Raw genomic sequence first — 13,095 nt, 5'->3', positions numbered from 1 at the left:
TCTACCCCAGTCTAAGGGGGGAACCTATGTACTTGAGCCTCAGGTACAAAGGTCCCACTCTGCATTCCTGCTCCTCCTCCTTATGGCAACCAAGTTCTTCCTTGTATTTATGGTCGATGTTGGGCAGGAGTTTGCTTCCCCTCTCCCAGTGGTAGGAAACCTCTACTTGATATTAGTTTAGGATTTGGGGCTCAAGATGGCTTTGTGCTTCTCCCCTAGAGATAGTCTTTTCTTATGCCCTTCCTTCCTCCCACAGCACATCTTTTTCTGTGCCTTGGGCAACAATCTTTGCTGCTCCTCCCCCAGAAGCTTACAGCTTTTGCTTCACATGCAAGAAGAGTCTAGGGGAGTGCATGGTGTTTTGTGTCTGACCCTCACACCTGTCAGTTACCTTCTGTATACATGTTCTAGCTCCAGTCTTTTTATGAGCACTCAACAGAGGTCCAAAAATAAGAGTCTGTGAACAGTATGAACTCCCTTGGGTTGGGGCTCTCACTATTCTGGACTGACACACTAGCCTGCACTTGGCCTTTGGCAGTTCCCTAGAATTATAGCTATTTCTTCTTCCCTACTTGTGTCATAGACTGTACCTTATTCTCATGTGCTCTGCCATAGGTGAGAGAGTTTGTGTCTCCTGTCTCTCCTTAGAAGGGTTTGTCTCTCTTTGGAACTCAAGTTGTTCTATTGTCTTGTGACCTCAGCTTTCTGATAGGTTCAATAAAACTTTTTTTTTTTTTTTTTGGCTGTGTTGGGTCTTCCTTGCTGAACGTGGGGTTTCTGTAGTTGCGGCGAGCAGGGGCTACTCTTTGTTGTGGTGCACGGGCTTCTCATTCCGGTGGCTTCTCTTGTTGCGGAGCACGGGCTCTAGGCGTGCAGGCTTCAGTAGTTGCAGCACGCAGGCTCAGTAGTTGTGGCTCGCGGGCTGTAGAGCACAGGCTCAGTAGCTGAGGTGCACGGGCTTAGCTGCTCCGCGTCATGTGGTATCTTTCCAGATCAGGGATCGAACCTGTGTCCCTTGCCTTGGCAGGCAGATTCTCAACCACTGCACCACCAGGGAAGCCCTCAATAAAACTTAAGATTTTGTTTTTTATCTGGATTTTTCTCATTGTTAGGATGGGAACAACATTCTCTGCAACTTTTTACATCTTAAGCAGAAGTGAAACTTCAGGCTCAATATTTTTAAATCTTGGTTATTATGGTAGCATTGAACTATCATTAGCTATATCTCAAGGTAAAAGAAACACATAGGTTGAATTTCATTGTGAATTAATTAACATTCTTGATAATTTAGAATTTGGGGACATGTTCTTATTGGATCTGTTTAGACCAACATTGTTTTTTATTAAAATGTGGCTGATGAAGGGTTCATTTTAGCAGTGGACAGAGCGACAGCTGCCATTTTCTTGTTTGTTCGTGCCTGCATTATTAGTATTATGTTTCATTTATGATGTCTTTAAATGAATTATTTTTAAGCCGCTTGTCCCTTTGTGAGGGTTAATTTTCTTAAAGCTAGATAATATAATTGCAAATCCTCTTAACCAAGCATATCAAACTACAATACATCACAGTACACTGAAAGTGATTAAATGACAGAGGTCTCCACTGTCAATCCCTGTAAGTTTGAGACCTCCCACTCTTCCCTAAGGATCCTCTTATACCATGCATGGCATATGATTATAAGACATAAATATCAATTGAGGGAACCAGGATCAGTCCTCATATCACGTATTAGTAAAGCTTAATTTCTTTTTTTAGATAAAAAGTTTGTTAGAACATTAGAAAGAGAAATTAGAACTGTTAGAAATTATAATATTTTCTCCCTAAATTTTAACAGATCTTCTTGTTCTTCTCCGCGGCTTGCATACACCCTTACTTAAAAGACACTGCACTAGACTCTGAGTCCACTGAGGATGGAACTTGTATCTCAGTTGCTATTCCTCCCAACTCCTGGTATAGGCCTGATATCTTGTACTTAGGCAAATTTTGTACTTGTTGAATAAGTACCATGAACACATGGTCCCCTACTTTCAAGAAGCCTTATCTTTCACCAAAGGAACTGGGTCAATTATGACAGCCATGTGAAAAAAAATAGAATTCTATCCAAGATACTATATATTAACTAAATTGTATCATGTTGATGATAACATCCACTTGATTTTAGAGAAAGGGAGTTAAATACAAATTGAGGGAGTCTTGGAAAGAGGTACATGGAGACATTCCACTTGGGCTGAGCCTTGGCATTGGGGAGCACTGCAGTCATCAGAGACAAAAGTGGCCTTTTGCATCAAAGAAAACACACAAGCAAAGTGAAGCAGGGGCAGGGTCTGGGTGGGTAGGTGGTCATAAGGGATAATGACCACACCAGCGGCCTGAGAGTCGGGGGAGGGCTGAGGAACTTTTTCAGGCAGAGGTACACTCACTGGCACTAACTGTGGTGGTCATTTCTGCTCTCCAGTGCCTTCCAGCTGATTCAGCAGAAGCCAATGCACTGGGGCAGCCGCAGAACTACAGAAGCCACAGCAGGATGTGTATCACCATGGCCTCTTCTCCCTCCATATCACCCCTCTAATGCATAAATTTATCCTTGTTTGGCTTATTTAGGTTCAAAAACAAATATTTATTTAGTGATAAAATGAGACAAATACTATACAAGGCATCAGAGTTAAAGACGAATAAGATATAATTCCTGCCCTTAAGGAACTTAGTCCTATGAGAGAGACAGACACGTAAAAGGAATATTTACATATCATGCACCAAGTGCCAAGATAGAGTTTGCACAATACATTATGGGAGATCAGAAGAGAGAGAACTAATCCAGTTCTGGGGGAAGGGGAAAAGGGATGAAGAGGAATGGTACACAGCAGAGACAGCTTCTTAGAGAAACGAACAACAAATCTGAGTCTTAAAGGTTGAGTAGGAGTTACTTAGGTAATGAGGGAATAAGGGAGTTATTCTAAGCAGAGGAAAAACAAATGCTACTCATTTGAAAAATATAAGGCAGGTGGTAGAGGGAGATTAATCTAGAGAGTTAAGTAGGGACCTGTTCATCGAGGGTCTTAAACAACATGTTACATAACTTAGAAGAGATTAAACAGGAGACAAAATCTGAATTATATTACCTTTGTGTTGGCAGCACAAAAGTAGGCTGGAGGAAGAAGACCTGCTGGGAAATTGCTGGAGTGATCTAGCTGAGAGAGATGATAGAGGCTTGAGTTGGGGTAGAGAAGAGGGGATGGCTACAAAGAATATGTCCATGATGATAGCAGGACTTGACTAATGGGATGTAAGACCATGGATGGAGCTCAAATCTCTACCTTGAAACGGGTTGGAGACAATCAAAAGGAGAAAAGATTTACAGGCAGATAACGAGTTTGGGGTGGGGGGCGTTTGTATTTTATTTTATTTTTTTAATTGAAGTATAGTTGATTTTTAATATGTTAGTTTCAGGCATGCAGCACAGTGATTCAGATAGATAGATAGATAGATTATTTCTTTCTTCAGATTCTCTTCCTATAACTTATAGGTTGTTACAAAATATTGAGTAGAGTTCCCTGTGTTATACAGTTGGTCCTTGTTGGTTATCTATTTTATGTATAGTAGTGTGTATATGTTAATCCCAACCTCTTAATTTATCCCTCCCCCCCACCCCCCCTTTCCTGTTTGGTAACCATAAGTTTGTTTTCTATGTCTGTGAGTCTCTTTCTGGTTTTGAAATAAGTTCGTTTGTGTCTTTTTTTATTTTTAGATTTCACATATACGTGATATCATATGGTATTTGCCTTTCTCTGTCTGACTTACTTCACTCAGTATGATAATCTCTAGGTCCATCCGTGTTGCTGCAAATGGCATCATTTCATTCCTTTTTATGGCTGAGAAATATTCCATTGTATATATGCACCACCTCTTCTTTATCCATTCATCTGTCAATGGACATTTAGGTTGCTTCCATGTCTTTGCAATTGTGAATAATGCCGCTCTGGACATCGGGGTGCATGTATCTTCAGTGACGAGTTTCATTTTGAGCATAATGAGCTTGAGGGACCAATGGAAAATCCAGGTGAAAATTTCTGTAGGGCAGTTGGGTCGCAAAACCTGGATTTTAGAGAGCAGCTTGGGCTGGAAATAATCTTCAGTTCATGTGTGATAGCTGAAACCCTGAGATGTGAATGACATGACCCAGAGAAGTGTGCATGGTTAAAGAGTAGGGGGCAAGTACAGGGCCCTGTGGAATATCAGCATTTGTGCAGCCGGTATGGAAAGGAGCAGTCACTGTGCTTCACACAGGATGAGGGTGCCATCAGGGAATTGGACACCGAAGTAAACAAACCCTGCTCCTGTGAACAGCCCACTGCTCCTGTCAAGAGCCAAGGGCAGTCCCTGAAGCATCAGCAACATTTACAACAGGGGCAGGAAAGAGAAGTCCATAGAGAACAGCAAAGAATTGTTCCAAGAGGTACAAAAACAAGCAGGAGAGGGTGAGAGTCCAAAGCCAAAGGGTTAAGTATTTCAAGAAGGAGGGAGTGACTCGGGTGGCATGTGTAGCAGAGAATTCCGGAAAAGAAAGAATGAACATTGTCCCTTGGATCTGGCAGTGTCAAGGGCGCTGACCATCTGAGCTACAGCAGTTTCAGTGGTGAAAGCTGGACCCAGATTCTCCTGGGTCCAGGTTGAAAGGTAAAAAGGGAAGTGGGTCCCAACAGACTGAGAGAAGACTGGGTTCCATGGGAGAAGTGGCCAGAGAAGACTGGTGGTGACCTTGAGGAGGTCAATGAAGAGTTAGGCTGGGAGCTGGCCTGGCTGTCCACGTGGAAACTGAAGTCACCAGGAGATGAACAGGGAGACTGTGAGTCTGATCAGTTTCAGTGCATTTGGGGAAATGGAAAAAGGTTGCTAAGCGATAGAGAGGAGAGGGGCGGAAGATGGTAAATTTAGCACGGTGTTGTCAGACTCAACAGAGTTGGGATATTTACCTGAGGGTGGAAGAGAGTGTTGCAGAAGCAGCCTTGGAAAATGAGGATGTGGCTTTGAAGGTCTGGAAGGTGTGGAGAATCAGCCACCTTCTGGAGAGAGGGCCCCGGGGGAAGCAATGTCCTTAGGTTTCCCTTAAGGCCAAGACAGGTGGGAAATGTGGCTTGCATATGCCTAACCCAGAGCAGGAGTCTCTGAAGACTCACTGAAAAAGTCTGCGAAGTGAGAGGGGAGCAATGGGAAGTCAAATTAGAGAAGAGGAAGCACAGAGCAGTTTGGGCTGAGAGTAGGGGAGGCTTGAACACAAAGCAGGCTTGGAGCGCTAAAGCAGAGGGCAAGGATGACAGGGCTGGAGGCCCAGGGGCCTCAGCTGCACAAAGAGCTGCCTGGTGAGAAGGCATCTGAGGCACCTGGGTGGAGGCTGGAGGCGCAATCAAGCCAGGAAGTGGAGCCTGTGGGCTGGGGGGGGTCTGTGCCCCAGAGCAGAGGCTTCAACAGCAGCCCCAGGGGCCTCACAGACATCTTCCAGGGCTGAGTTGGGCCAAAAGAGCTGTCCTAGCTCCTATGTTCTCAGCCTCCACCTTGCCACACCAGTTTTCCTTTTACTCTGCTTTCCCTAGATGCCTTACCTCCCTCCCCCAGCACCCTTCCCCTCTCCTTGCATCTCCCCTGACCAGGAGCCATGGCAGCTTGTAACACTGGTAGTACCACGGGAAAAAAGAGTTTCTGTTCATTTTCCAGAATGACAGAAGCTTTGCCCTTCCAGAGGCAATTTTATATTTTAAAATTTCATAATAGAGATGGGCCAAGTTTTTGATTTTACCAATGTTGATAAAAGTTTTTGATGGAAATTTGTTTGCTTAATGAACCATATGAAGTATGATTTAATTTTTCTTAATGACTAAGAGGCCTCATGTCTGTTTTCAAAGGAGGGAGCATAATAGACAATAAATAAGTGAATGCGATGACAAGGGTGATCACTACAGACACAGTTATGCATCACATTATATACTACAGCTGATGCTTAAGGGACTCTTGGAATAGACCAATGTCAGCGTCCATGCTGCATTACTAGGGAGTCCCTAACAGCCCCAGTTGATGCCTCTTGGTCCGTTTTGTCGTTGTCATTGATGGTTCTGCCTCTTGCCTTTACTCCACCTATTACTTCTCTGGGCCTGGCGTGTCCTGCATCTTCTAATCAGTTGCTTCATTCTTCGCATCACTGTTTAGGTGAAGTCATGAAGGTCACTCTGCCTCCCTAAAGACATCACCCACTTAGACTTTGTGACTGCTCTTTGCTGCTCAGAGACCTTTGTGTCTTCTTCCAGAATTGGGACTGTATTCTGGCTGCTCGATATTGCCTGATTTTATTTATTTATTAAAAAAATATTTATTGACTACTTACTACCTGCCTGGCTCTGAGCTAGGAACTGGGGACAAACAAGAAAACAGAGTCTCTGCCATCAAATCCTGGAAATCACTCTGGTTCCATTCATAGAGATCTTCTGCATTCTCTTTCATAATTGCATGGTACTCTATTGTGTAATGTCCTGTACTCTCCTACATATGGCCATTTAGGTTGTTTCCAATATCTTACAATTATAGTCAATATTTATGCTCATATCTTAATTAGCATCAATTTTAGAAAATAAAATGATGTTCCATTTCATACTTTTCTGGGTAGATCTGTAAGTCTTGAGGTCCAGAGAGGGACAGCACTGAAATACATGGAAGACATTAGGGAATGGACAGCTGTGTGCAGTTCAAACTTAATGATGGAAAAGCAGCACTGTGGGGAAATGATGCTACATTATGGTGGATACAGCACTGAAAGGAAGAAAAGATGAATTGGAATATATTCTTTAAGTCAGTGGTCCCTAAAGAGGAGTTATGTGTACCCCAGGGGAAGTGCAAGTTAATCCTTTGGGGTACATGAATAAAATATTAGAACCATATATTTAAGTTTTAGCTAAATTGAAATAAATAAGTGTTACTATTTCTTAACACACAGACCAACAGTGATGACCTCACTATATTGGTGTCTGGTGACCACAAGACACTTGTATACTCTGTGCAAGGAGGGGCTAGCAGCGGAAACCTCACGTGATATTTTGTTCTCAGTGAACTGCAATGCATTGTACCCCAAGTGCTATAAGACATCACTGGTGTGGCTGGTTTCGTTAAAGCAAGAACAGTAAAACATTGAAGAATCTTTACAATACGTTTTTTATATTTGGCTGCACTGGGTGGTATGCGGGATCTTAGTTCCCTGACCAGGAATGGAACCTGTACTCCCTGCAGTGGAAGTGTGGAGTCTTAACCACTGGACCACCAGGGAAGTCCTACAGTACGTTTTATGAGATGAGGAGTGACCAGGAAAATTGTTTATATCTCATAGAAATGTACTGGTGAACGCATGAAAAATTACTTTGAAGAGTTGTGAACTTAGAGATGGAATTTAACATTTTTCTTTTACCAGAAGTGCTTCAAATTTACTTTCTATGACAATTTATGACAGTAATAGTTTATATCCAAGCATATATTTTCAAAAAAATAAACATACTTAATCTGCTCATTCAAAGTAACAAAAAGTGAGAAAGTAACAATGTTTCAAAAGCAACAGGTGCTTTTGAATAGTTATTTTGAAGGATGAACATGTGATTTTGTCACCAGAAAAAAAAGTGTGTCACCTATTAAAAAACTCATATCTGTACTTTTAAAGATAATTTAGAAACTATTTCTCTTAAAATTTTTCCAAAACAAGGGCTTTCAATGGGTTTTAAATCCAGAAGTTGTGAATAATAAAATTCAATGCCTTCTGATTAGTGTGCAAGAAGAAGTGGTTTATAGCAGAGACGAATGGAATTTCACTAGCCAAATTTCAGTGAAAGCCAGTATGTGCAGGCAATGATACACCTCTCCTATTTGGGTCTACACATGTTGTGAGATATCTTTTTCACTGTGGTCCTCCTTAAAATGAAGAATCAGGGTAGACTAAGCTTGGAACCAGCACTTTGAATTGCTGAATCACAATGTGTGAAGCCAAGATTTAAAAAGTAAATAAACATCTTCAATAACATTGCTCCCTCCATTTATCATTTGTTAATTTCAGTGGGATTAAAAAGACCTGTCAGAATGGCTATCATCAAAAAGACCACAAATAACAAATGTTGGCGAAGATGTGGAGAAAAGGGAACCCTTGAACACTGTTGGTGGGAGTGTAAATTGGTGCAGCCACTGTGGAAAACAGTATGAAGGTTTCTCAAAAAACTAGAACTACCATATGATCCAGCAATTCCACTCCTTGGTATGTATCTGAAAAAAATGAAAACGCTAATTTGAAAAGATACATGCACCCCAATGTTCATAGCAGTGTTATACAGTAGCCAAGATAAGGAAGCAATCATCAATAGATGATGGATAAAGAAGATGTGGTATAGGTACATATACAGTGGAATACTTCTCAGCCATAAAAAAGAAAGAAAGTTTGCCATTTGCAGCAACATGGTTGGACTTGGAGGGCATTATGCTAAGTGAAATAAGTCAGAGAGAGGAAGACAAACACTGTATGATGTCACTTATATGTGGAATCTAAAAAATACCACGAACTATTGAATATAACAAAAAAGAAGCAGAGACAAGAATAAAGAGAACAAACTAGAGGTTATCAGTGGCGGGGGGGGGTAGGGGCAATTAAGGGGTAGGGGAGTAAAAGGTACAAACTATCAGGTATAAAATAAACTACAAGGATATATTGTACAACACAGGGAGTATAGCCAAGATTTTATAATAACTATAAATGGAGTATAACCTTTAAAACTTGTGAATCACTGTATTGTACACCTGTAACTCATATAAATAATACTGTACAGCAACTATACTCCAATAATAATAAATGAATTAATTAACTAATCAATTAATTTTTAAAAAGAAAAAAGGGCTTTTCTCTTCTCAATAAACAAAATGTGTATTATTTTAAAATATGATTTATTTATTATTCATGCGTTCCCTAACAGTACATTAGTACTGTATGTTATTTGTAAATAAACCAACAAACACATGTAGGGGAGTGTGTTTAAACAATTTTTTACTATGAACCCCCATGTTCATTGCAGCATTATTTACAATAGTCAAGATACGGAAACAACCTAAGTGTTTATCAACAGATGAATGGTTAAAGGAGAACTGATATAAATATACAATGGAATACTACTCAGTCATAAAAAATAATGAAATTTTGCAATTTGCAGCAACGTGGATGGATCTAGAGGGCATTTTTCTAAGTGAAATAAGGCAGACAGACAAAGACAAATACTGTATGATTTCACTTATTTGTGGAATCTAAAAATCAAAACAAATGAACAAATATTACAGAACAGAAATAGCGTCCTAGATGCAGAGATCAAACAGGTGGTTGCCAGAGAAGAAGGTGTTAGGGGGATGAGTGAAATAGATGGAGATTAAGAAGTACAAAATTCCAGTTACAAAATAAATGAGTCACAAGGGTGAAATGTACAGAGTGAGGAATGTAGTCAATAATAATGTAATATCTTTGTATGGTGACAAATGGTAACTAGATTTATCAAGGTGATCATTTTGTAATGTATAGAAATGTCAAATCACTATGTCGTGCACCAGGAATTAACAGTGCTGTAGGTCAATTATACCTTAAAAACAAATAAACTCATAGAAAGAGAGATCAGATTTGCGGTTGCCAGAGGTGGGATGGTAAAATGGCTAATGGTGGTCAAAAGGTATAAACTTCCAGTTATAAGAAAAATAAGTATTAGGGATGTAAATTACAACATGATTAATATAATTAACACTGCTCTGTTATGTGTGAAAGTTAAGAGAGTAAATCCTAAGAGCTCTCATCACAAGGAAAAAAAATTTTTCTTTTTCTCTTACTTTGTATCTAAATGAGATGACGGATGTTTGCTAAACTTATTGTGGTAATCATTTCATGAGGTATGTAAGTCAAATCTAATCATGCTGTACACCTTAAACTTATATAGTGCTGGTTTCAATTACATCTCAATAAAACTAGAAGAAAAAAATCGATTTTTGACTGATTGTGATGTGTGAGCAAATACCTGGAGAGTACCTTCTAAAGAAAATATTCAACAAATGACCTTTGCATCATTAATATGACTAGTATAAATTTTTTAATTTTTTATTTTTATTTCCCAATTTTCAGAGAGGGTTGCTAATGGGGTAGTGTCCTATCTACCTGTAAAGGTGACCAATAGAACTTTGTTTGCACTCTCTCTCTCTACATAAATGATAGATATAGATATATAGATGATACGTAGGTGTATATAGTTATATACATATATATATATACACACACTCACGTAATGTTTCTTTTTTTAAACATTTGAGAATGAGTAACAGATTGTGTTCCTTTATTGCTAAATACTTTGGTGTATATTTTGTAAGAACAGGACATAATTATACTATAGTTATCAAAATAAGGAGATTAATGTTGATATTGACAATGGAACTTAAAAATGTTGATTTAATCTCATCAGTCAATAAATGTAAGACTGATGAAGTCAAAGTGAGAATAAATCAGATATCTTTCCTGGGTTGTCTCATCTATAATAGGAAAACTAATACATGCCTTACAGGTGTCACAAAAATGCTATGAATATTTTTAAAGTATTGAAAACACTTTGAAAAATGAAAAATGTCACATAAATTAAAGATTGTTATGATCATTTTCTTCAAATTTATTATTTGTATTTGTATATGTGTGTAGTTGTTCTTAAGTCTAATTATTGTAAGCACTGTTTTAAAGTGCTCGGCTATCTTAATTAAAAATAAAAATCTAATAGTTAAGCTTACAATTAGATTGAGAAGGGAAGTCTTAACATAGCCATAATATAATCTACAATTACAATGTGGAGCCCAGCAGCAAAACAGTGTGCATGGCAAGAGGTAGGAAGATCGGCATGAAGTACCTCCATCATGGGTCCGTGTGGATGGAGTGCGGTATCTCTGCCTCACCGTGTTTACTGAGAGGAACTGGGCTTGATTCATAGCTAGCGCAATTTACTGCTAATTACCAATAGTTTGCAGATTATCAGAGGTTAGGTGAGAGGGGGAGGAAAACAGCCATGTCAACTTAATGGCACTGTTACCAAGAATCCCCAAGGGACCAGGAACTCGGAAGCAAACTGGAGCAGAAATTTATAGGAGGTTGTTTTTCAACTTGACTCAGGTGGTAGGAACATCAAATGAACTATTTCAGTCTGCTTACTTGGTCCCTCTCTCTCTGTCTCTCTCTCTCTCTCTCCCCCACCCCCCACAGTCTCTCTCTCTCTCACTATAAATGCCTCTAGTCTCCCTTGAGAAGGTAAAAAGCTGTGAGAAAAGTCTTACCATAGAGGACAAAATGTTCTTAGACTGAGCGGAAGAAATAATACAGAATGTATTAAAAATGGGCAGGGGCTTCCCTGGTGGCGCAGTGGTTGAGAGTCTGCCTGCCGATGCAGGGGACGCGGGTTCGTGCCCCGGTCCGGGAAGATCCCACATGCCGCGGAGCGGCTAGGCCCGTGAGCCATGGCCGCTGAGCCTGCGCGTCCGGAGCCTGCGCTCCGCAACGGGAGAGGCCACAACAGAGAGAGGCCCGCGTACTGCAAAAAAAAAAAAAAAAAGAAAAAAAAAAAAGGGCGGACATTTCTGAGAAGACAGAGGGGAATTCCGGCAAGCGTAAAGTTTGAAGGAGAAAGAGAACAGAAACTTTCCATCCTTGGAGCTCTCTTCCCCGAGCCCTGAAGACCTTCCTGCTCAGGATGAATACAGATCTGAGGGAAAAGCAGCATCTTGTGCCCTTAAAAATAACCAAGAGAACTCCCAGACCTGAAGTTTTGAGAAATCCTGCTTTGAGCATCAGGCAAAGGACTAGAAGATGGTCACTCCTTCCTGAAGCTGATGGAAAAACCCAGCCAGATCTCACAAGGTAAATCAGGTTTTCTCATTTCTTCTTCTAGCTGAGGTTCGTGATTTTGGAAGAGACAGGAGGACAGGAGAAATGAACAGCTGGTTCTATAGATGCTATCCAAAAACAGGATTTGGTTCTCTAAACCATGGCTTGTGATACTAGAATGATAGGCTCTTGGCAAGAAGAAGAAGGCCTCTGTCAAAACCGAGACGAACATGTTTGGCAAGAAGCTCTATGATCCGATAAAGAGGACTTCAAAATGAAATTTAGGGAAGGGAGCAGGGAATGTACTCAGACAAAACTGTGACGATCTGGTCCTGCACATATCCCACTGGCCCCTCCAGATCCTCTCTCTCCCCTTCCCCCCTTACTCTGTGCCTGGGAATCTGACCATACAAGCTGAATCATTGGGCTCCTGTGCCTTCTATTTGTTTTGCACCCATGAGATCCACCTTATAGAAACTCTCTAAGTTCAAGTGACCACACCTTCTTCTTGCCCTTCAATCCTAGGACTGGCACCGGCTCCACACAGTTCCCATACTCAGGGTCCTGCATGATCTTGCCTCAGTTTCCCCAAAGCATGCTCTGCCCTTTGTAATATCTTTAATAACTGCTTCTCACATTGCCCTACTTGAGGATGCCAGCTTTATCTTCCATGACTGTGACAGATCACTGTATATGTGGAGGATGATGGGTGCAAGGTAGAAAAAACGGAGTATATGGGAGGAAGTGCCCAGTGATTTTCTATAGAAATGTGAAAGGGAAGAGAGACAGGGGTTGTGACAGTTGTGGCAGGAGCAGTGGTAGTTGTGGCTTCAGAAGACTGCATGGCAATGAATGTAATTTGGATGATAAAGTGAAGTGGACCTTCTTATTTGTATGGTTTGATGCAACACACGCAGTAAGGCTTGTGACTTCAGGGCAGGAGTTCTGAAAAAACTGATGGATCCCAGGAGTTTAAAATAGTACTACCTACCAGGAAGGTGTACACCTGTGTTTACTACCATTTATGGATGTCATGGATGAGGAGAGAGAAAGGAGGCATATGGGATCATCTACAACAGTGATCCTCAACTGGGGTTATACCCAACAGTTTTATACCCCAGGGAACGTTTGACAATGTTTGGAGACATTTTTGATTATCATGATGGCGGGGTGGGGTGCAAGGCGAAGGAGTTGTG

The sequence above is a fragment of the Physeter macrocephalus genome, chromosome 4 (assembly GCF_002837175.3).
Source record: "Physeter macrocephalus isolate SW-GA chromosome 4, ASM283717v5, whole genome shotgun sequence".
NCBI lineage: Eukaryota > Metazoa > Chordata > Mammalia > Artiodactyla > Physeteridae > Physeter > Physeter macrocephalus.
Note: the sequence above shows the minus strand (reverse complement) of the source record.